Here is a 20,792-nt window from a genome sequence, read left to right as displayed (position 1 = left end):
AACAGAGGTAAATTATGATAAACTGTTCATCTGATTTGCTCTCTGAGAATAAACAGCATGGATAAGTAAACAAAATCTTATTGTTGGAGTCCATTTTTTCATTTTAGCTTGTTTTAAAAGGAAGAAAATTCCAATTTGAGAGTTTGTTACTGGGACACAAAAGAATTGGGATGAAAACAAAGTAGAACCCTTGAATATGTGTCTGTGTAGCATGAAGTGCATTGTTGGCATTCACTGCAGGATAATTTTATCTTTGTTATGAATATCCTTAGGTCTTAAAACAGTAATGGTAGCTTTTATAGCATGCTTGTTAACATGTTGTGCTTCAGTTTCACATCATTACATTAGCCTTTGCTTGCTGCTGTTAAAGAATTTCTCTCTCCTGAAAAGAAAAACTCTTTGGTCTTTTGATCTATAGTGAATTTGTTTTCTTTTTAATAATTTTTTTTTTTTTTTTTTGGCTTTGCTGAGTCTTTGTTTCTACACGCTGGCGCGCTCTAGTTTTGGGGAGCAGGGGCTACTCTGGTTGCAGCGCTCTGGCTTCTTGTGGTGGTGGCTTCTCTTGTTGCAGAGCACGGGCTCTAGGGTGCACAGTCTTCCGTAGTTGTGGTTCCCGGGCTCTAGGGTACAGGCCCAATAGTTGTGGCTCACAGGCTTAGCTGCTCCATGGCGTATGGGATCTTCTGGGACCAGGGATTGAACCTGTGTCTTCTGCACTGGCGGGCGGATTCTACCAGTGAGCCACCAGAGAAGCCCAATCTATAGTGAAGTTTTAATTTTTAATAGAATAATTTCATTTACTAAACATTCTGCAGAGATGGTAGACAAGTTGCCTTTTTTTGCTTAGTGCCCAAAGTGCTACTTATTGGTTGTATTCCACTCAAAGAATTTTAGAGTTTAAAGGCTGGGATATGAATTAGTTAATGGTAGAACAGTAGTATTTCCAAAAGATTTATTTCATGTGAATTATGTTTCTTAAAAGAAATAAGTAGCTTTAAGTGTTTAGATAATGTGGAATATCTACACGGTTTTAAACTTTGGTTTTAAATTTGTCTTTTGTACTTTGTGCATCTCACTGGAGTTTGTAGGGGCATGTAAGGTAAGTTGTATTTGTTGTTTGGCTAGAGTGTTAGTGCCCTCAGGAGGAAAAGACTTGCTGAGTATTAGTCTGGTCATGAGGATGTTCTCTTTCTTGATGCTAAGCCTGAAATAGCTATTTCTGAATTTATAGTCTTGAGTAATCTTGAGTATCATTGTGAAAGAAAAGACAAATTAAGGTAAAGACTAGAGTTAAAGAAGTGAATCACAATGATACTCTTCTTTAACTCTAGTCTTTACCCTAATTTGTCTTTTCTTTTCCTTTTTGAAAATTGTTAGGGAATTCTAATTAGAATGCTAATTTTTCTCAAACTGTTGTTTTAAAACCAAGAATTATAAAATCTAAAACATTACATTTTGGTTTTAGAACCTGCAGTTTTACCATTGCTGAAATTCAGGCCTCTTGCCTGGACTAAGAAGCAATAGCTTCTGAACTGTTCTTTCTGCCCTTATTGTGTTGGTTTAAATGCTTTCTTCACACATCTGCCAGATATGATTATGTCATTATTTTTCATAAAATCTTTTGTTCATCCTTGGTTGCCCACAGGATAAAATCTAAACTTGTTAGCCTAGCATTCATAGTCATTCATAATCTGTCCTTAATTTACCCTTCTAGCCTCAAATCCTACCACTTTCTATTCCCAGGCTGAGGATAGCACATAAATTCATCTCATGGACTTACTTCTTTTCATTGGTTTTGAGTTATCTGTTGAGTTTGAGTCTCATGTGGGCTTAAACATGCTTTAATTGATCAGTGAGGTCTGTCATGGGCTGAAGGTAGAAGGGGAGTGGCTCATGTACCCAGAATTGTTACCCACCCTCGTCACATGGGCTTCCTCGCACATGCCATGTTTTTGTGTTTTCTTGGTTTTGCTCCTTCTGTCCTTCTTGGCCTGCAGTATCCCACTTTTCCTCCTGAAATTCACATCCTTTAAGACAGAGCTTATCTTCTCTGAAGAGTTTTCCATCTTCCCTGGCAGATTTACTAACACGTTCCTGTAGCTAGTAGAGCATGTGGGTGGTGGCATGAGGGTAGCGGGCAGAACCTGACTGAGTTTGAAATGGTCTGGTCTCCCCAACTAGATTGTCAAAGACCATATACATATTTATCTTTGTTTCCTCAGTCCTCAGTATAATGTCTGGCACAAAATGCGTGTTAAATGTGTGTTGGTTTGAATTGAATATAATTCTGTTGGCTAAAATAACTGCATTTTCTTTTGGTCCTTTAGAAAGGAAATGTTTAGTAAGTGTCAGAGACTTAAGAATTGAAGTTTATTATGCTTTTTAAATATATGATTCAATAAAGTAGAAAATTTTAAAGTTAACATATTTTGAGTAAGGTCAAAGGAATTGTTTCTGACCAAAATTATGTCCTCTAATCTGACAGAATTAATTCTTTATTAAATCTTTTGAGAAGATTGACTAATTCTAAATGCCAACCGGTTGCAGAGATAGTCAGCATTGACAATATAGAAAAACCCCAAGCCTTTAGGATTACGCTGAGGGCAGTATAATCCTTGGAGAGTAAAGGCTGTTCTGTGCAGAGTAATACTGGTATAATTGTATATTTTACCTTGCTTATGCTTACATAGGATGGAAGTCATATTTTTCATTTTAGGGTGTGCATTTAGTTTACAAAGTCATTTCAAGCCCAGATGCCTTTCCCAGTCATGAGTATGGAGAAAACTGGTAGTGTTAAATATCTTTTATATATGGCTATTTTCGGGTTAAAACAAAGAAAATCAAGCTACAGGGTAAGAGATAATGAATTGCTGTATACTGTAAACTCTGCATATTCGTTGCTCAAAAGTTATCGTCCATCTAGTCTCTTGGCATGTTGCCAGCACATTTTAGTTCTCTTACTTCATATTCTTTGGAGGGGCTGTTATGTAGCCTGATACTACTACCACCAATTTCTAGTTTTGCTACTTAAGCTGTTTGTGAGCTGACCTCACCATACTGCTTTGAGAACTATGATGAAAGTTACAACTGTGGAATGATGTGTCTGAATAGTTGGACGTGTTTGTCTTTTCATCTTTCTAGCATGCAAGGAAGGAATAGACACAGATCTCAAATAAATATTACATGAATGTTTCTTGTAGTTTTTTTGTGTGTGTGTGAATAAAAACCAGCTTGTAATTATTTATGGTAGTTTTCTTCCATTTTCCTTTGCATAGTAGAAATAAGAATATTTTTCAGAGTTAGTATTACATCTGAAAGTGCATATAAATGACATTTAGTCATACTAATGTTTGAAAGGACCATCATTAGAATAAAGGTCAAATTTATTTTTATTAACAATAGGTATGATCCAGACTCTGATTTGATATTAGGTCCATTATTCTAATATCTTTGTGCTTGAGCATTACATTAATAACACTTCTTCTTTCCAAAAGAGATAAATTAAGCTTTATATTTCTTTAATGAGAGGAACTTGAGTAGATTAGCCTTTGAGAAGAATGATTAGTGCCTTTGTAAAACTTGAACCTAACTAAAAATAACTTTGTACCATATTTAAACTAATTTAGAGGTATGCCACCATTCTGTGGATATTTTTTACATTTAAGGAACTAAGAATGAACAATGGTATAAATCTACCAACTAGATAAGTGTCTAGCAATGCAGAAATTGCTGTTTGGGAGCGGTGTTGCTATTTCTACTTGTTGAAGTAATTTGATGGTTGATCTCTGGTGGTTGAAAAATCCACAAGTATAAAACTTAAGATAAATGTGGCACAGGTAGAAAATGAAAACAGTAGGTATATTTCTGATGGGTAACAAAATTTTAAAAAAATCCAAATAATTGAACAGATTTTCAACTAATTATGATGTAGAAATCTGAACTGTGACAGTTTGGTTGAACTGCCCTTTGTTTAGAATGTTATGTTAGTTTTGTTTTGATTTTAATTTTTAGCTTGAATGTTGACTTGTAATTTGGATTGTAACATTTAGAAAAGTCAAGATGAAACATTTGCAGTTGCTCTTGGTTTAGATATATTAAATATTAGTCAAAAGGGATATAACCAGGCTGTCTTAAGTTTTGCAGCCGTTTTACTTTATGTAGAGTTGATATTCCAGTCAATTTGAGGTAATTTTAAAGCTGAAGATAAGTTGCATTATATTTTATTCCTAATACATTAGGAGAGAAACCACAAATCTTGGTGAATTAGACATTGTTAAGTATTATTGATATTATAGTAATAATAGTCTCACTAGAACCAAGTTTAGATATTTTATGCTTACTGTTGGAGAGAAAAAATTCAGTCTACTTTTGGTGTGAGGGTCACATTGCAAATTCAAATTTATAAGCTCCTTTATATACTGTCTTTAAAGGTGTTAGTCTGTATTTTAGAGCAGAGAAAATGAAGCAAAGATAAAATAATTTTCAGAGGTAAGAAGAAATTTAATCATTTTTTAGGTTTTAAAAGGAAGAGGAGTTTTAATGTTGAGCTGCTTTTCCTAATAGAATATGAACCACCCTTCTTGTGTTTTTAAACAGAGCTGTATAAAGTCATGGCTTTCATTTCTCAGAGTTCTAATGGGGAAAAAACAACTCTTTCTGTTGTGCAGGGGAAAATGACTTCAGTTTTGTTGATGTTGAGTATGTATATAACCCCAGCTGGGCATAGTCTCCTCTTCCACAGATGTGATACTCTAGGGAGAGGAGATTTCTGAGTCATAGTCTTAATTTTCTTAAGCTGTCAGTGATTTAAAAACTTGGTGTTCATTATAAGTCTTCTGACTGGTGTGTAGAATGACATCACTGTTTTTATGCCAGGAGAAGTTAACAAACATTTGCGTAGGAATGACATAGCTATGTTTCTTCTGCAGAAAGAGTAGTTTTAATAATTCTCTCCCTTCTTCCCCTCCCATGTCCTCCAAGATCCAAACAATCTCATTGAAACACTGGAAATTAATTTCCAAAATGTTGTGTTAATTAGGAGTTTATTGTAAAAAAAAAAAAAAGAGAGTTTGTACACTTACCTTGGGATGTACAAACATACTGAAATAAAAATTTTATTTAATGTGTCTTTGTTGTAGGGTTGGTTCATTTATGCTAGAACTTGTTGAGAAAAGGTAAATGTAATTGATTGATTTTGTTAACCGTTACTGGGAGGAGTTTGCTTCTGCCATCTCCTGACATCAAAAAGCCTGCCTTTTTTTTCCCCATCTGCTTTTGTTGCATGAAAGTAATTAATCAGCAACATGAGAGGATTGTGGTACAGTGTATTCCAGTTGGTGATTAAGCACGAAATTAATGTAGTTAACTGAGGGAAGGGTGAAAAAAATTACCTTGTTGTTCCTATGTAAATAAAAATAAAGCTAGCAGTAATCTTGAACTTTGTTACTTTGTCCTTGGGGATTTGGGTGCTGTAACTGACTTAAATCAGGTTGAATTTCTCTGAAGTAAAAAACAATCAATTTTAAGCTGTACCAAGGATTTTCTGATTTTAGCTGTCACTTATCTCATAGTGGCAAATTTAGGAACAACTTGTTATCTAATCTGTTTGAGAGAAGACTGATATGGTCAGGTCAAGGAACATAATCTGCTTAATGAAACATCCAAAAAAGAACTAGAAAAAAAAAACTGACTTAAAAGGTAAGAGCCAGTCCATATATATGAATATATAAGTAATGACTTATTGGTGTTTTTTTAATTTATTAGTTTTGTCAGGAATTGCTGTGAATTGCAAATATCTTTTGCCCAGATAGAATAATTAGGATTGCATTGTGTTGCATGCACCATTAGTGCCTGTGGTTTTGTGAAGAATGCATGCCCACTTTATTTTTAGAATTTAGGTTTGAATGGACATTCTGGGAGAACGTTATCTCGTTGTTCTGACCAGAAACGCTCATTACCAACTCTTGTTCTAAGATCAGTTACCTTGAAATGAACCAGATTACTTGGAAAACACTACCCTTTGGCTTTGAAGGGCTACCCTTTGAGGACTTGAAATATTCTTACATCAAAATTTCACAGCAGCAGGAGCACAGTATTGAAAATGTATCTTTAAATAGGTAAGAGCATAACTGGCCTAAGCAAAGCCTTTTACATTGTTTGGCTTAGGGTAAAAAGATTTGGACCACAGTATGCATCCTATATGTGTGTAACTCTTTTGTGCTTGTACCAAATTGTGTTTATGTTTCTCTGTGACTTTCTGCTTTTGCACCAATAGTCTTCTGTTTGTGTTCTTCAGTACTCATTTTTTATTATCTGGTGATTCTAGTTTATCCAGTGTTATATTTTAACCTACGAGTGAAATAAAGATCACATCTTGGAAAAATTTATAGCATAGCTCGATGCTTATGTGTGAAAATGTTTAGGTTTTGATGAGGCCAGAGTAAAAGTGGTAAACATCAGAGGTGATTATTTACCAGAATGCTTAGAATACCAAGTAGTGACCAAAAATAAGTGTCATGTTTAAAATAGATTAGCATACTACTGTTTCTAATTTTGGAGTAATACTTTGATTTAAAAATACACAGTGGTTTTTAACTAGTACAGATTGAACCTGTCAGTATATGAGTTACTCATCTAGAACAAGGAATGTTTACATGAAATTGGGTTCCTGATGGAACCATGATTTTTAAAAATAATTCCAGTGAATTCCCAATCCTCATCTTATTTAACTTATCAGTAGCATTTAGTCCAGTTTATATTTCTTTCCTTTATGTGCTTTTTTCCCATGGCTTCTAGGATACTGCCTGTTAGTTTTCCTTCAATTTCACTGGCCATTCCTTCTCAGTCTCCTTCACTGTTTCCTTTTCTTTCCCATTTCCAAATATTATTTGGGCTCATCTCAGCCTTTGGATTTTTTTTCTCTTTTCTTATATATAGTCAGTTTCTTAGTGATCTCATCCAGGCTTATCTCTTTAAATGCTTTTTTGTATTCTGACAACTCCCAGAATTTTATCTTCCCTTCCCTGAACTCCAGACTTGGATATGTCTACCTCCTTCCTTTACATTTCTTTTTGATGGGCTAATAGGCATCTCAAAACTAACTTGACTAAAATAAAAATGTTATTATTATTTAAAATTTTGTGTATTTTTGGCTGCGCTGAGTCTTCATTGCTTTTCACGGGCTTTCTCTAGTTGCGGCGAACGGGGGCTACCCTTTGTTTTGGTGTGCAGGCTTCTGATTGCAGTGGCTTCTCTTGTTGTAGAGCACAGACACTAGAGCACAGGCTCAGTAGTTGTGGCACATAGGCTCAGTTGCTCCATGGCATGTGGAATCTTCCTGCTCCAGGGATTGAACCCTTGTCACCCGCCTTCACAGGTGGATTTCTTTCCAGTGTGCCACCAGGGAAGTCCAAAATGTTGTGGCAGTCTGAATAGGGTTGACGAGTTGGAAAAGAATTTCCAGACACAGAGTATTTCAGAAAGGAGTGAATTTATTGAGAACAAAGAGCAGAGATAGTGAGGAGCATTGCAAATGCCAACTTTGTGACACACCAGGGAGAGCCCGCTGTGAGAACAACAGGCCGGCTCAGGGAGAGCTGTCGCTTTTCATGGTTTAAGTACCCAATTTTTATAGCCTCAGGACAAAGAAGAATCCTACTGGAAGGATGGCATTAGGTAATTGGTTAGGGTGCTATAGGGTGAGTACTGGAGTGGCATTTTTGCCTAATTTGGAGTCAGGAAGCTGGCTGGTAATGATCAGGGGGGCTTTTGGCAGGCAGTGGTTACAAAGGGGCTCATTCAACTTCAGCGGTGACCTTGGTTTTGGGCTCTGCATCTATGGCCTTGGTACGAGGCCTTGCTACTGTGATCTTGGGATGGGACTCCACACAAAATTCTTATTATTTACAAATTAACCAGTTCCTTCTTCAGTCTTTCTCATTTCAGCAAATGCATTTTCTTTCCTTTTAGTTCTTCTAAATCTTGGCTCATCCTTGACTCCTCTCTTTTAGTCTTAAGTTCAGTCCGTTAGCAAAGACTGTCTAAATTTTGTCTAGAATCTGCACATTACTTGTTACCAAGTTGGTCTAAACTGTCACTGGATTGCAGTTTTCTCTTAAATGGGTTTCCTGCTTCCATCCTTACCACATTATAGCTTTTCTCAACTGTGTAGCCAGAGTGATTCTTTTTTTTTTTAATTAATTTTTAGGCTGTGCTGGGTCTTTGTTGCTGCTTTCAGGCTTTCTCTAGTTGAGGCAAGCAGGGGCTACTCTCTAGTTGCAGTCTGTGGGCTTCCCATTGTGGTGGCTTCTCTAGTTGCAGAGCACGGGCTCCAGGGCACAGGGCTTCAGTAATTGTAGCACACAGGCTCAGTAGTTGTGATGCACTGGGCTTAATTGCCCTCTGGCATGTGAAGTCTTCCCCAACCAGGGATCGAACCCATGTCCCTTGCATTGGCAGGTGGAGTCTTAAGCACTGCACCATCAAGAAAGTCCGAGAGTGATTCTTTTAAAATATAGATCTTTCTTCCAGATGTCTGTATGGCTTATAACTTCCCTTCCTTCAGTCTGTACTAAGTAGGCATTGAGACCTTTTGTGACTACCCTATTTAGTTATTTATCAATATATTAAATTTTTAAAAATTGATACATAGTTAATTACAATGTTGTGTTACTTTCTGCAGTATAGCGAAGTGAATCAGTTATACATATACGTATATCCACTCTTATGACCGCCCAGTTTAAAATTGGTAATGCATACTTCACCTCCCACCTACTTGCCTTGTGTACTCTTTTTTTTAACTTGGCTTTATTTTTCTCCTGCCACTTTAAACCATCTGACATACCATAGTACTAACTGTCTATCTTTCTTAAATCAACTTTATTGAGCTATAACTTACATATAGTAAAATGCATTCATTTTAAGAGTAGAGTTGGGTGAATTTTGACAAAGTGGTGATTACACTCCAATCATGATATAGAACATTTTCATCTCTCTAAAATGTTCTTCCTTGCTTTAGTCAACGCACTCCCCTAAATCCTGCCCTGGGCAACTGATAGTCAGATTTCTATCGCTGTAGATTAGTTTTGCCTGTTTTAGAACTTTATATAGAATATATAAGTAGAATCATTATAGTATATACTCCTTTTGTGGCTTCTTTGATTAAGCTTAATACTTCTGAGATCTGTCCATATTGTGCCTATTAGTCTTCCTCAGGGACTGTATTTTGGGCTTTAGTTCCACTTTTTAAAGTATTCTTGCCTCTGCCCTCCCCGCTGTGTTTGCCAGCTTCATCTTGAGATTGGTTGCAGGAATTCCAAGGATTTCATTCAGATGTGACAACATCCAGAGTTAGAAAGTTATCGTGTTTTTTTGTGTCACTTTTTGTGAGCAAAGAAATCTTTCCTTGAAGTCATCAAAAGGACCATCTCTCATACTTCACAACAAGAGCTGAGCTACATGCTTGGCTTAAATCTTGGGGGTTGGAACTGCCATAATTAGGAAAGACCAAGATTTACTGCAGGATTCACCTCCCGGAGTCACTCAACAGTGCAGGCTACCCAGACAAAACTGGGGCTCTGTCAACAAAGAAGAACAGATATTGGATAGCCAACCAGTAGCATCTGCTAAAATCATGAACAGTAATCATTGCAGTGTCCAACAGTTCAGGGCTAGCTACATGAGAATTATGTAAAATATTTAAGAAGAATTAGGGAGTTTAATTAGGGAATATAGGTAGGAAATTCTTGAAGTAATTCAGGAGTATAGTAATAAGGGCATAATTAAGGTGGAAGAAGTGGGATGGAGAGGAAGAGGGTGAAAGAAAGTGATGAGCCTTGGAGATAAATTGGGAATATGGGGACACAGAGAATAGCTGTAGGTTTGGGACTTAGGTGAGTGGGCAAATGGTGACATTATTGATAGAGACTGCATTTGAAATGGGGAAACCTGATTGTAGGCAGTGTTGGCCTGGGTAGATAAAATGAGTTTAATTTGGGACTTGTTGAATTTGAGGAAATGTGGAAAATATAAGTGGAAGTGACCATTAGATGATAGTGCAGGTGGTAGGGATTTGTACTATTTTGAGATTCATTAGCCAAGTTTGTGGTGGTTTAGTCGTTAAAGCCATGACCAACTCTTGTGACCCCATGGACTGTAGCCTACCAGGCTCCTCTGTCCATGGGATTTCTCAGGCAAAAGTATTGATGTGGCTTGCCATTTCCTTCTCCAGGGAATCTTCCTGACCCAGGCATTAAACCTGTGTCTACTGCATTGCAGGTGGATTCTTTACTGCTAAGACAGCCAAGTTTAAGCCTTGAAAATAAGAGAGTTCTCAGAGGGACTTTGGGTGCAAATAGCTTAGCCCAGAGCTTGCATAATACTTTTAATATGGGCACTGGAAGAGAAAAGGAAAGAAGGACTTAAAGAATATAGTAGTTGGTAAGGGGAGCATGAATAGTATAGTACTAAGATGCAGCAGTATCACTCAGTGTGTATTAATTTTTGATAATATTCTGTAGGTTTTTATCAGGGGATCTCCTGTATGCTTTTAACATGTTCTCAACCTGCTTTATTTTAATTAATAGACTTTTATTTTTTAGAGCATAACTTTTAGTTTAAAAGAAAACTGAGCAGAAAGTACCAAGAGCTCTCACATTCTTCCTCCCCAGTCTCCTCCTTTTATATCTTGAATTTGTGTAGTATATTTGTTTCAGTTGAAGGAATATTGATACATTATGATTAATAAGATCCAGTGGGCTTCCTGGTGGCTTAGTCAGGAGATGTGTGTAGTATTTTAGTTCCCCAGCCAGGGATTGATCCCATATCCTCTGCATTGAAAATGGTGAGTAGCCACTGGACTGCCAGGGAAATTCCAGCTCACTTCTTTTTTTTTTTTTTTAATTTATTTATTTTTGGCTGTGCTGAGTCTTTGTTGCTGTGCAGACTTTTTCTCTAGTTGCAGTGAGCAGAGACTACTCTCCAGTTGCAGTTGCTGGCTTCTCATTGCCGTGGCTTTTCTTGTTGTGGAGCATGGGCTTTAGAGCCTAAGGGCTTCAGTAGTTGCGGCTCTCGGGCTCTAGAGCACAGACTCAGCAGTGTGGTGCCCGGGCTTAGTTGTTCTGTGGTATATGGGATCTTCCCAGATCAGGGATCCAACCCATGTCTGCTGCATTGGCAGGCAGATTCTTTATCACTGAGCCAGCAGGGAAGCCTTCATTTCTTTTTTAATTTCCTTTTTTTCTCACAGTGTTTCCGTCTGTCAGTTCTGTTGTTACATCTTTGAGTGTACTTATTTATTTGTTTAAAACATTTTATTGGAGTAGAGCTGATTTATAAGGTTGTGTTAGTTTGGGTGTACAGTAAAGTCATTCAGTTATATTCATTATTTTTCAGATTCTTTTCTCGTATTGGTTATCACAGAATATTGAGTAGTTCATAATGTATACAGTAGGTTCTTGTTGATTTATCTGTCTTATAAATAATACTGCATGTATGTTAATATCAAGCTCCTAATTATCCCTCCCCACCACATTTCCCTTTTGGTAACCATATTTGTAAAATGTTTGTATATCTGGATATCTGTTTAATCAGATAATCTGTAAGTCTGTTTCTGTTTTGTAATTAAGTTCATTTCTATCATTTTTTAAAAATTACATTCCACGTATGAATGATATCATTTGATATTTGTATTTGACTTACTTGCATTAGTATGATAATCTCTAGTTCCATTCATGTTGCTGCAGATGGCATTATTTCATTCCTTTTTATGTCTGAGTAATATTCGTGTGTGTGTGTGTGTGTGTGTGTGTATACACCACATTTCTTTATCCATTCTTCTGTTGATGAACATTTGGGTTGCTTCCATGTCTTATAATTGCAGATAGTACTGCAGGGAACATTGGAGTGCATGTGTGTTTTCACACCATGGTTTCCTCCATATATATTCTGAGCATATTTTCATGTGCTTCCTGTTTATGCTGTGTGTTTCCTTTGGAGAATTGTCTGTTTTAGATCTTGTGTCCAGTTTTTGATTGATTTTTGAATTGAGCTGCTGGAGCTTTCTGTATATTTTGGAGATTAATCCGTCAATGGTTGCATTATTGGAAATATTTTCTCCCATTCTATGGATTGTCTTTTCATTTTGCTTATGGTTTCCTTTGCTGTGCAAAGCTGTTGAATTTATTAGGTCCCATTTGTTTGTTTTTGTTTTTATTTTCATCACTCTAGGAGGTGACTCAAAGAAGATATCACTGCGATTTATGTCATAGAGTATTCTGCCTGTGTTTTACTCTTTAGGGTTTTATAGCGTCTGGCCTTACAGTTTTGAATTTATTTTTGTGTATGGTGTTAAAAATAGTTCTATTTCATTTTTTACATGTAGCTGTCCAGTTTTCCTAGCACCACTTATTGAAGAGACACTCTTTTCTCCATTGTATATTTTTATCTCCTTTGTCATAGATTAATTGACCATAGGTGCTTGGATTTATTTCTGGGCTTTTTGTCTTGTTCACTTGATCTGTATTTCTGTTTTTGTGCCTGTATCATACTGGTTTTTTTTTTTTTTTTTTAGTTTATTTTTAATTGGAGGATAATTGCTTTACAATGTTATGTTGGTTTCTTCCATACATCAACATGAATCAGCCATAGGTATACATATGTCCTCTCCCTCTCCCTCCCATGTCCCACCCCATCCCACCCTCTAGCTTGTCATAGAGCACCCAGTTGAGCTCCCTGTGTCATACAGCAAATTCCCACTGGCTGTTTTACCAGTGGTAATGCATACGTACCACTGTTTTGATGACTATAGCTTTGTGGTATAGTGTGCAGCTAGTGAGCCTGATTCCTCTGGCTCTTTTTCTTTCTCTAGATTGCTTTGGCTATTCAAGGTCTTTTGTGTTTCAATAGAAATTAAATTTTTTGATCTAGTTCTGTGAAAAATGCCATTGGTAATTTGACAGGGATTGCATTGAATCTATAGATTGCTTTGGGTAGCATATTCATTTTAATAATATTGATTATTCCAATCCAAGAACATGATATATCTTTCCATCTGTTCTGTTATCTTCAGTTTCTTTCATCAGTGTCATAGTTTTTGCAGTACAGGCCTTTTGTCTTCTTAGGTAAGTTTATTCCTAGGTATTTTACTTTTTTTTTTCTCTTTAAAAAATTATTTTTTAATTGAAGGATAATTGCTTTACAGAATTTTGTTGTTTTCTGCCAAATATCAGCATGAATCAGCCATAGGTATATATATGTCCCCTCCCTCTTGAACTTGCCTTCCATCTCCCTCCCAATCCCACCCCTGTAGGTTGTTACAGAGCCCCTGTTTGAGTTCCCTGAATCATACAGCAAATTCCCATTGGCTGTCTGGTTTGCATGTGGTAATATAAGTTCGCATGTGGTAATATAAGTTTCCATGTTACTCTCTCCATACATCTCACCTTCTTTCTCTTCCCTGTGTCCATAAGTCTGTTTTCTATGTCTGTTTCTCCATTGTGTATGTGCTTAGTCTCTCAGTCGTGTCCGACTCTTTGAGATACCATGGACTGTAGCCCACCAGGCACCTCTGTCCATGGGGATTCTCCAGGCAAGAATACTGGAGTGGGTTGCTATGCCCTCCTCCAGGGGAATCTTCCCAACAAAGGGATCAAACCCAGGTATCCTGCATTGCAGATGAATTCTTTACTGTCTGAGCCACCAGGGAAGCACAAGAATGCTGGAGTGGGTAGCCTATCCCTTCTCCAGGGGAACTTCCCAACCCAGGAATCGAACTGGGGTCTCTTGCTTTGCAAGCGGATTCTTTACCAGCTAAGCTATCAGGGAAGCCCGTTTCAGCATTGCTGCCCTGCAAATAATTTCATCAGTACCATCTTTCTAGATTCCATACATACATGTTAGTATATTTCTCTTTCTCTTTCTGACTTCACTCTGTATTTTAGGCTCTAGGTTCATCTACCTCATTAGAATTGACTCAAATGCATTCTTTTTATGACAGAGTAAGACTATTTTTGGGGCTCCAAAATCACTGCAGATGGTGATTGCAGCCATGAAATTAAAAAGACGCTTGCTCCTTGGAAGGAAAATTATGACCAACCTAGATAGCATATTCAAAAACAGAGATATTGCTTTGCCAACAAAAGTCCGTCTAGTCAAGGTATGGTTTTTCCATACCTTGGAAACACATTCCCATTCACATTCATGTATGGATGTGAGAGTTGGACTGTGAAGAAAGCTGAGCGCCGAAGAATTGATGCTTTTGAACTGTGGTGGGTTGGAGAAGACTCTTGAGAGTCCCTTGAACTGCAAGGAGATCCAACCAGTCCATCCTAAAGGAGATTAGTCCTGGGTGTTCTTTGGAAGGACTGATGCTGAAGCTGAAACTCCAATACTTAGGCCACCTCATGTGAAGAGTTGACTCATTGGAAAAGACCCTGATGCTGGGAGGGATTGGGGGCAGGAGGAGAAGGGGACTACAGAGGATGAGATGGCTGGATGGCATCACCAACTCAATGGACATAAGTTTGAGTGAGCTTGGGAGTTGGTGATGGATATGGAGGCCTGGCGTGCTGTGATTCACCGGGTTGCAAAGAGTTGGACACGACTGAATAACTGAACCATTGTATATATATACGACAGCTTCTTTATCCATTCACTTGTCATTGGACATCTGGGTTGCTTCCATGTTCTGGCTATTTTAAATAGTGCTGCAGTGAACATTGGGGTACTGTGTCTTTTTCAGTTTTGGTCTTCTCAGGGTAAATGCATACTAGTGAGATTGCTGGGTCGTGTGGTAGTTTTATTCCTAGTTTTTTAAGAAATCTCCATAGTGGCTGTTTACATTCCCACCAGTAGTACAAGAGGGTTCCCTTTTCCATACCTCTCCAGCATTTATTGTTTGTAGACTTTTTGATGATGACCATTCTGACTGGTGTGAGGTGATACCTCATTGTAGTTTTGATTTGTATTTCTCTAATAATGAGTGATGTTGAGCATCTTTTCATGTTTGTTAGCTGTCTGTATGTCTTCTTTGGCGAAATGTCTGTTTAGATCTTTCCCCACCTTTTGATTGGGTTGTTTATTTTTCTGGTATTGAGTTGTATGAGCTGCTTGTATATTTTGGAAATTAACCCTTTGTCACTTGTTTCATTTGCTATTAATTTTCTCCAATTCTGAGGTTTGTCTTTTCACCTTGTTTATAATTTCCTTTGCTTTGCAAAAGCTTTTAAGTTTAATTAGGTCCCACTTGTTTGTTTTTATTTCCATTACTCTAGAAGGTGGGTCATAGAGGATCCTACTTTATGTCAAATGTTCTGCATATGTTTACCTCTAAGAGTTTTATAGTTTTTGGTCTTACATTTACGTTTTAATCCATTTTGAGTTTATCTTTGGGTATGGTGTTAGGAATTGTTCTAATTTCATTCTTTTACACATAGCTGTCCAGTTTTCCTAGCAGTAGTAACTGGGATTGGCTCCTTAAGATCTCTTTCTGATCTTTCATTGTTAGTGTTTAAAAATGCAGCAGATTTCTGTATATTTTGTATCATGCAGCTTTACCTAATTGATTGATGAGCTCTAGTAGCTTTTGGTAGCATCCTTAGGATTGTCAAATATAGTATCACGTCATCTGCAAACAGTGACAGTTTTACTTCTTTTCCAATTGGATTCTTTTTATTTTTCTTCTCTGATTGCCATGGCTAGGACTTCCAACACTGTTTGAATATCATTGATGGGAGTGGACATCCTTGTCTCGTTGTTCCTGATCTTAGAGAAAAATGCTTTCAGCATTTCACCATTGAGTATGATGTTAGCTGTGGGTTTGTTAGATATGGCCTTTATTATATTGAGCCATGTTCCCTTAATACCCACTTTTTGGAGATTTTTTTTATCATAAATGGGTGTTGAATTTTGTGAGAAGGTTGTTCTACATCTATTGAGATGGTCATATGATGTTTATTCTTCAGTTTGTTGATGTGATATATCCCATGATTTGAAGAATCCTTGCACCTCTGGGATAAATCCCACTTGATCATGGTAAATGATCCTTTTAGTGTATTGCTGTATAGAGTTTGCTAGTTTTTGTTGATTTTTTTTTTTTTTTGCATCTATGTTCATCAGTGATATTGGCCTGTAGTTTTTCATTTTTTGTGGTATCTTTGCCTGGCTTCGGTATCAGGGTGATGGTGGTGTCATAGAATTAGCTTGGAAATGTTCTTTCCTATGCAATTTTTTGAAAGAGTTTCAGAAGGATAGATGTTAATTCTTCTCTGAATGTTTTATAGAAATCCCCTGTGAAGCTATCTGGTCTTGGACTTTTATTTATTCAGTTCAGTTTAGTCGCTCAGTTGTGTCCAGCTCTTCACGACACCATGGACTGAGCACACCAGGCCTCCCTGTCCATCACCAGTTCCCAGAGTTTACTCAGACTCATCTCCATTGAGTCAGTGATGCCATCCAGCCATCTCATCCTCTGTTGTCCCCTTCTCCTCTTGCCTTCAATCTTTCCCAGCATCAGGGTCTTTTCAAATGAGTCAGCCCTTTGCATCAGGTGGCCAAAGTATTGGAGTTTCGGCTTCAGCATCAGTCCTTGCAATGAACACTCAGGACTGATCTCCTCTTGGATGGACTGGTTGGATCTCCTTGCAGTCCAAGGGACTCTCAAGAGTCTTCTCCAACACCACAGTTCAAAAGCATCAATTCCTCGGCACTCAGCTTTCTTTATAGTCTTAACTCTCACATCCATACATGACTACTGAAAAAACCATAGCCTTGACAAGATGGACCTTTGTTGGCAAAGTAATGTCTCTGCTTTTTAATGTGCTGTCTAGGTTGGTCATAACTTTCCTTCCAAGGAGTAAGAATCTTTTAATTTCATGGCTGCAATCACTATCTGCAGTGATTTTGAAGCCCCAGAAAATAAACTCAGCTACTGTTTCCACTGTTTCTCCATCTATTTGTCATGAAGTGATGAGACCAGATGCCACGATCTTCGTTTTCTGAATGTTGAACTTTAAGCCAACTTTTTCACTCTCCTCTTTCACTTTCATCAAGAGGCTCTTTAGTTCTTCACTTTCTGCCATAAGGGTGTTGTCATCTGCATATCTGAGGTTATTGGTATTTCTCTTGGCAGTCTTGATTCCAGCTTGTGCTTCATCCAGCCCAGCGTTTCTCATGATGTACTCTGCATATAAGTTAAATAAGCAGGGTGACAATACAAGCCTTGACATACTCCTTTTCCTATTTGGAACCAGTCTGTTGTTCCATGTCCAGTTCTAACTGTTGCTTCCTGACCCGCATGTAGGTTTCTCAAGAGACAGGTCAGATGGTTTGGTATTCCCATCTCTTTAAGAATTTTCCACAGTTTATTGTGATCCACACAAAGGCTTTGGCATAGTTAATGAAGCAGAAGGAGATGTTTTTCTGGAACTCTCTTGCTTTTTTGATGATCCAGTGGATGTTGGTAATCCTCTGCTTTTCTAAAACCAGCTTGAACATATGGAAGTTCATGGTTCACGTATAGCTGAAGCCTGGCTTAGAGAATTTTGAGCATTACTTTACTAGTGTGTGAGATGAGTGCAATTGTGCAGTAGTTTGAGCATTCTTTGGCATTGCCTTTCTTTGGGATTGGAATGAAAACTGACCTTTTCCAGTCCTGTGGCCACTGCTGAGTTTTCCAAATTTGCCGGCATATTGAGTGCAGCACTTTCACAGCATCATCTTTTCGGATTTGAAATAGCTCAACTGGAGTTCCATCACCTCCACTAGCTTTGTTTGAGGTGATGTTTCCTAAGGCCCACTTGACTTCACTTTTCAGGGTGTCTGGCTCTAGGTGAGTGATCACACCATTGTGATTATCATTTTTTTATAGTTCTTCTATGTATTCTTGCCACCTCTTCTTAATGTCCTCTGCTTCTGTAAGGTCCATACCATTTCTGTCCTTTATTGAGCCCATCTTTGCATGAAATGTTCCCTTGGTATCTTACCGGGGTCCAGCCCTGGTTGGACCCAGGGATTCCTTCGGGAGGACGGCGTTGGCGATTAGAATAGCAAAGCAGAGAGATTAGAGGCTCATTATAACTGGTTTACACGGAAAATCAATGTAACCTGTGACATCAGGTTTGCTTTAACCATGGAGGCCGCAGGTGCCTTCTAGAATCGCTGAAGGTGCCCCACCTTAGGCACCTTCTCGAGTGGTTCTTAGAAGCCCAGACAAGTAAGTGGTCCCAGAGGACCCCCGCGCTCTAATTAAATGTCCTGAAGGAAGAACAGAAAAGAAAAGGAGAGAAAAAGAAACAAGAAGGAACGACCCGGGGAGACCAAGCTTTGAGCAAGGCCCGTAGCTTTATTTTCAAAGGGAGCTTATATACCTTAAATTGTGCATAGAGGATAATAGGGGGTGTGAAATCATGCGAAGTCAGCAGTCTTTGATCCTTATCAAGACCAGGCTTTCTTTTCTGCAAACTTATCGTATACAAATGGTTTAGGTGATTTACATCATCTTCTGGCCAGAAGGCCTGTTAACATTTTATGACTCTGATAAAGGTTTGTCAACCATAAGACTTATTTTCTCTAAGAGTAATTATTTTAAAGTTTGGTGCCATCCTCCGAAGGTGTTAGATAAAGTTGCATTCCTATAGGGCAGAGGTGCAGTGGGTTTACAACAAGGAAAGAATTTATTACCTTAAGGGTCTAAAGTTGTTAGCACCAAGGCCACTACTTATTTTTTCTACATACCAACTATATTAATTAATACATGTCCAAGGATACAATACAGGGCATGTGGAAACTTGGCAGCAAGCATTGGCTCAACAATGAAATCTACTAGTTCTAACAATTTCTAACTCTCCAAGAGGCTCTATACTATTTGAATATCTTAAGCTTCCCTTGCCTCTCTTGGTTGGGAGACTGTAAACAATGTATGAGTAGCTGTAGGAGTCCTGGTAAACCTGTCAGGCAAGTTAGAGAGCTGTCTGAGGGGTTTGGATTGAAACACTCCTATTATGCCCAGGAGGCTAATTAGCTAGAGCTCTAAGTTGATTTCCTTCAGAGAAAAGGTGGTTGGGGATAGCCCCCCCGCCGTGACTGTCAGAGGAGTTGGTGAAAGTCATGAAGCAGTAAAACAGACAGACTCTGGTTTTGGGGTAGACGCTCAGGCAGGCCCAGAGGGCCTTGAGTTCTGGCTCGACTTGCCCACCAGAACTCTCCCACGTGACCTTGTCATGGGTGGGGACTCCCGTGCTGGCTCCCGGCAGTATCTCTAATTTTCTTGAAGAGATCTCTGGTAGTTCCCATTCTGTTGTTTTCTTCTGTTTCTTTGCATTGATCACTGAGGAAGGCTTTCCTATCTCTCCTTGCTATTCTTTGGAATTCTGCATTCAAACATGTTATCTTTTCTTTTCTCCCTTGCTTTTTGCTTTTTTTCTTTTCACGGCTATTTGTAAGGCCTCCCCAGACAGCCATTTTGCTTTTTTGCATTTTTTTTTCTCGGGGATGGTCTTGATCCCTGTCTGATGTACAATGTCACAGGAACCTGTGTTTATAGTTCTTCAGGCACTCTATCAGATCTAGTCTCATAAATCTATTTCTCACTTCCACTATATAATCATAAGGGATTTGATTTAGGTCATACCTGAATGGTCCAGTAGTTTTCCCTACTTTCTTCAAGTCTGAATTGGGCAATAAGGAGTTCATGATCTGAGCCACAGTCAGCTCCCGGTCTTGTTTTTGCTGACTGTATAGAGCTTCTCCATCTTTGGCTACAAAGAATATAATCAGTCTGATTTTGGTGTTGACCATCTGGTGATGTCCATGTATATAGTCTTCTCTTGTGTTGTTGGAAGAGGGTGTTTGCTGTGACCAGTGTATTCTCTTGGCAAAACTCTGTTAGCCTTTGCCCTGCTTCATTCTGTACTCCAAGGCCAAATTTACCTGTTACTCCAGCTGTTTCTTGATTTCCTACTTTTGCATTCCAGTCCACTGTAATGAAAAGGACATCTTTTTTTGGGTGTTAATTCTAGAAGGTCTTGTAGGTCTCCATAGAACCGTTCAACTTCAGCTTCTTCAGCATTACTGGTCAGGGCTTAGACTTGCATTACCATGATATTGAATGGTTTGCCTTGGAAACGAACAGAGATCATTCTGTCATTTTTGAGATTGCATCCAGGTACTGCATTTAGGACTCTTTTGTTGACTATGATGTTTGTTTACTGGGAGTTTTAAAATCACAGTTTCAATTTCAGTACTTGTGATTGATCTGTTTATATTTTCTTTTTCTTCCTGGTTCAGGCTTAGAATGTTGTACATTTTAAAAATTTAGAAAATTTCTTCCAAGTTGTCAGGGTTTTTTGCATATGATTGTAGTAGTCTCTCATCTTTTATATTTCTGTGGTGTCCATTGTAACTTCTCCTTTTCCATTTCTGATTTTATTTATTTGAGCCCTCTCTCTTTTTTCTTTTTTGATAAATTTAGCTAAAGCTTTAACAAATTTGTTTATCTTTTAAAGGACCAACTTTTAGTTTGATCCTTTTATTGTTTACTTCATCTCTGTTTATTTCTACTCTGATCTTTATGATTTCTTACTTCTGCTACCTTTGGCTTTTGTTTATTCCCCTTCCCCTGTTACTTTAGGTATAAGGTTAGACTGTTTCAGACTTTTCTTGTTTCCTGAGGTAAGGTTGTATTGCTGTGGACTTCCTTCTTAGCACTGATTTTGCCATATCTCAGGTTATGGATTGTATTTTCATTGTCATTTGCCTCTAGGTATTTTTTAAAAATTTCCTCTTTGATTTCATCAGTA

General features: G+C 38.0%; 1 protein-coding gene across 1 annotated transcript in view; it reads left to right on the top strand.

Annotated features, from left to right (window-relative positions):
* PFDN1 (prefoldin subunit 1) overlaps positions 1 to 20,792 on the top strand; it is a 73,963-nt gene that overhangs the window by 3,784 nt on the left and 49,387 nt on the right. The gene's annotated exons all lie outside the window — the stretch shown is intronic.

Source organism: Bos indicus, chromosome 7 (assembly GCF_029378745.1).
Source record: "Bos indicus isolate NIAB-ARS_2022 breed Sahiwal x Tharparkar chromosome 7, NIAB-ARS_B.indTharparkar_mat_pri_1.0, whole genome shotgun sequence".
Lineage (NCBI taxonomy): Eukaryota > Metazoa > Chordata > Mammalia > Artiodactyla > Bovidae > Bos > Bos indicus.
This window is presented reverse-complemented; position numbering and strand designations above follow the sequence as displayed.